The 4,900-nt window shown below is 40.6% G+C and overlaps 1 pseudogene across 1 annotated transcript; it reads right to left on the reverse strand.

Annotated features, from left to right (window-relative positions):
• Positions 1 to 1,810: 1,810 nt before the first annotated feature.
• Positions 1,811 to 2,520, reverse strand: LOC308608700 (large ribosomal subunit protein P1-like; annotated as a pseudogene). Its single transcript has one exon. The product of its transcript is annotated as a large ribosomal subunit protein P1-like (transcript).
• Between the last annotated feature and the right edge of the window lie 2,380 nt (positions 2,521 to 4,900).

A 4,900-nucleotide genomic window follows, 5' to 3' on the forward strand; every position in this document is an offset into this window, starting at 1 on the left:
TAAGTGAATTATCAATACATATAATACTGCATTTTAAATGCTTACACACAAAAAATTGCTTGCACATACCTCTTTCAAAACAAATGCCATTATTTCTTTAAGCTACATACCTAACAGAATTGCAGAGTTGAGGGTTAAGTGGATATTTAATTTAGTAGATAGCACCAAATTTTTCTCCATTCTCCGATAGAAGGAATCAGGGCTCCATGGAGAAATGGCTGACTCTAGGACTGGAGCATGGAAAATATAAGATGAGTCGAGACCACCATAAATTTTTTTTAATTATAAAAAACTGAACAAACATAAAAACAAAAACCCCTGCAATTATAGAGGTATGTCAAAGGGATATAGGAGCCAACTGAAAGAGCTTCCAATGGCCAAATTTGAAACAATTTGAGCAACAAAATTATCATTGGATTATAATTCAAAGTATAAAATAAATATTAACAAATCCATACTGATATTAATAAATGATTGAATAAATAAATTAAAGGAGAGTACACAAATCTCTTGTACAGGAGAATTCCAAATAATTTATGTAGATACTCTCTCAAGCCAGTGGAGCATAACTGCCCACTCCTTAAGTGTAGGATGTGCATAATGACTTCCTTATAAACAGTGGAGTTTGGAAAGAGAGAAAAAGAATAGTGTTGCAGTAGAGAAACAAGCCAAACACTGCCTCAGCCAGGCAATCAAGGTTCACCTCATCAATGATAAATCATGTTGATAGCATGTACCCTTGGTATGATGTATAACTATGGAAAATGCATCAGACAAACTCAAATTTGGATAAAAAAGGATATTCTACAAAATATCTGACTGGACTCCTTAGAACTGTCAAGGTAGTCAAAAACAAGGAAGGTCTAAGAAATGGTCACAGCCAAGAGGAGCCTAAAGAGATATGACTAAAGATGATGTGGTCTCCTGGATGGGATCTTGGAGGAGAAAAAAAGGGCATTTAGGTAAAAACTAAGGAAATCTGAAGAAAATATGGACATTAGTTATTAATAGTGTATCAATATTGGTTCATTAGTTGTGATAAATGTACCATAGTAATACTAACAATAGGAAAAACTGGGTACAGGGTATATAGGAACTCTCTGTAATATTCTTTTTTTTTTAATTTTTAGTTTATTTATTTTTGGCTGCGTTGGGTCTTCGTTGCTGTGCGTGGGCTTTCTCTAGTTGATGCGAGGGGGGCTTCTCTTCGTTGTGGTGCGCGGGCCTCTCATTGCAATGGCTCCTCTTGCTGAGGAGCACGGGCTCTAGGCGTGGGGGCTTCAGTAGTTGTGGCGCATGGGCATAGCCGCTCCGCGGCATGTGGGATTTTCCCGGACCAGGTCTCGAACCCGTGTTCCCTGCATAAGCAGGCAGACTCTCAGCCACTGCGCCACCAGGGAAGCCCCTCTCTGTAATATTCTTATATATTCTTGGTAAATGTAAAACTATCCTAAAAGAGTTTGTTAAATGTTTTAAAAATACCCTATAAGGATGGCTATAATTAAAAAGACAAATAATATTGTGTGTTGGCAAGGATGTGGAGACACTGGAACCCTCACACATTGCTGTGGGAAGATAAAACAGTACAACCTCTTTGGAAAACAGTTTGACAGTTCCATATAATGTTAAATACGGAGTTACCAAATGGTCCAGCAATTCCACTCCTAGGTATCTACCCAAGAAATGAAAACATATGCCCACACAAAAACTTGTACATGAATGTTCATAGCAGCATTATTCATAATAGCCAAAAAGCAGAAACAACACAAATATCCTTCAACTGGTGAAATAAACAAATATGGCTTACCCATACAATGGAATATGATTCAGCCATAAAAAGGAATGAAGTTCTGATGCATGCTACTGCATGCATGAGCCTTGAGAATATTAGGCTAAGTAAAAGAAGCCAGTCACAAAAGACCACATATTGTATAGTTCCATTTATATGAAACGTCCAGAATAGGCAAATACATAGAGACAGAAAGTAGATTAGTGGTTGCCAGGGTATGGGGAAAGGTGGGAATAGGATGTGTCAGCTAATGAACACAAGATTTCTTTTTTTTTTTTTTTTGTCAGCAAAGAGCTCTGCTCTTTATTGAACGTGTTACTAAAGAGGTTTAGTCAAAAAGACCAAAGCCCATGTCATCATCAGACTCTTCACATTCTTCTTTCTTTGCTTCTACTTTCCTCAGCTGGGGCAGCAGTGGTGGAGGGGGCAGGACTTCCCGCTGGTGCAGGTCCACCAGCCCCCACATTGCAGATGAGGCTCCCAATGTTGACACTGGCCAAAGCCTTTGCAAACAAGCCTGACCAGAAAGGTTCAACATTTACACCAGCTGCTTTAATGAGGGCATTGATCTTATCCTCCGTGACCGTCACCTCATTGTCGTTCAGGATGAGGACGGAGTAGATGCAGGCGAGCTCTAAGACGGAGGCCATGGTGCGGGGGAGTGCAAGGCAGGGGCTGCCCGGCGTGGTTCTAGTTGCCCGATGATGTGAGGGCCTCACCCCAACGCGGCCTTAGCCACCTAAGTGGCAGCTGAGGAAGGGGACAGGATTTCTTTATGGGGTGATGACAATGTTCTAAAATTAGAATGTGGCAATGGTTGCACAACTCTGTGAATATACTAAAATCATTGAACTGTATGCTTTAAAGGGGTGAATTTTATGGCATATAAATTCTATCTCAAGAAAGCTGTTACCTAAGGGACTTTAACCAGAAAGAAATTCTAAGTGTGTTGATTTGGGGGGCTCTTTCTGTTGCTAATTTGTAATGTTATTGCACTGTGATCAGAGACTGTTACTCCTATGATTTCTGCATTTTTGCAGACTAATAAATCAGTCATTTTGGAAAATGTTCTATAGGTATTTGCAAAGAAAACACATTCTATGTTTGGACAGGGTAATCTCATATATATTATATATATCTATGTATATATATATATTCAATCTTGTTGAGTAGTGTTATGAACTTCTGTATATCCTTACTTATTCACATGATCTGATGATTTCTTAGAGAAATATTTTACTTCAAATATGCCTGAAAGTCTGGCCAGCAACCCCAATCTTATCTCTTATTAAGTTATTCTGAACTATTTCAAACCTTCTCCACTTTTCTCAAATTTTTGCCACCCCTCCCCTAACCATCACATCCTACTTTATGCATAAAATGGAAAGGAAGATGGGATTGCCTTCATCTGCCTGGTACCAAACATACAACTTACAACTGTCTACCTTCATCCCATCCCATTTAACTTTTCCCATTCTTCTAACAATAGAAGAACTACCCCTCCTTCTGAGACCCATTTCTCCACCTGCCCTTGGAATTCCATTATTTTCCATTTTCTCAGAAACCTTGCCTTATCAATTATCCTGTTTCTCTCTTGATTCTTCAGCACCTCTCTCTCTCTGGAGTCTAATTCTTCTCTCCTTGAATCTGGGCTTGTCTTAGTGACTTCTTTAACCAAAAGAATGCAGCAGAAGTGATATTCTGGAATGTATAAGGCTAGGACATAAGAAGCCTTGAAGCTTCCACCTAGGCCTCTTGGAACACTTACTCTTGGACTCTTGAAGCACCAGGTAATGTGTCTGCCTACCCTGAGTCTGTCCTTCTGTGAGAAGACCCAAGCTAGCCACGTGGAGAGGCTGTCTGGAGAAAAAGATGTCCAGCCCGCCCCCAAATATTCTAGTTCTCAGCCATTCAAGTCATCCCAGCTGAGGCCCCAGACATCATGAAGCCAAAATGAGCTGGATGTGCCTTGTCTAAATTCTTGACCCAAATAATCATCAGATATAACAATAATTATTATTACATTTTTGTTTTAAGCCACTAAATTTTGGGATTGTGTGTTAAGAATAACTAGAAAAGAATAACTAGAACGGGGACTTCCCTGGTGGCGTAGTGGTTAAGAATCCACCTACCAATGCAGGGGACGTGGGTTTGAGCCCTGGTTCAGGAAGATCCCACATGCTGCAGAGCAACTAACCCCGTGCGCCACAACTACTGAACCTGCACTCTAGAGCCCGCGAGCCTGCATGCCACAACTACTGAGCCTGCATGCCTAGAGCCTGTGCTCCTCAACAAGAGGAGCCACCACAACAAGAGGCCTGCACACCGCAACAAAGAGTAGCCCCCGCTCGCTGTAACTAGAGGAAGCCCGAAGACCCAATGCAGCCAAAAATAATTTTTTAAAAAAGAATAATTAGAACGGTCAAAAATGACCTTTGTATTGCTAAATGTAATAGACATGTTTTCATCCTCATTTATTTGACCTGTCTGTAGCTCTTCTTTCAGGGAACCATTGCCTCTTTTTGAAATACTCTCTTCCCTTGGTTTACCTGAGACATCACTCTCCTGGCTTTCCTCATACCTCTCTACCCTCCTTACCTTCCTTTACTCAACCACTGAATCTTAACATTTAACTCAGTTACAGCCCCTCTTCTCACTTTACAACCTCTCTTTAAGTAATCACATCCATACCTGGGGCTTCAATTATCCCCTGTTCATATATGTCACAAATTGATGTTCCCAGTTTTTCTCTGAACTCCAAAGATTTTTACGCCCACTACACATCTCCTCTTACATGCCTCAAAACACCTCCAATTCAACATATTCAAAACCAAAGTCTTTTCTTCCACCTCCCCCTATAAACCAAAACCAATAACCTGGTCTTCTTGCAGTGTTCCCTATCTCCAAGAATGGCACCATCGTCCATCACTTGCCTTTTGCAAAGCCAGAAACCAGGAGTCACCTTTGCTATGTCCTCTCTCTCATCTTCATGTGCAACCCACCCTGAAGCCCTATCAATTTTGCCTGTTAAATCTCTTAAAACTCTCTTCTTCTCTCTCAATGTTGACCACTTGCACCACCTCTAAGATATCTTCCAGCATATAGTTAGAG

The sequence above is a fragment of the Mesoplodon bidens genome (genome assembly GCF_964165515.1).
Source record: "Mesoplodon bidens genome assembly, chromosome: X".
NCBI classification, from domain to species: domain Eukaryota; kingdom Metazoa; phylum Chordata; class Mammalia; order Artiodactyla; family Ziphiidae; genus Mesoplodon; species Mesoplodon bidens.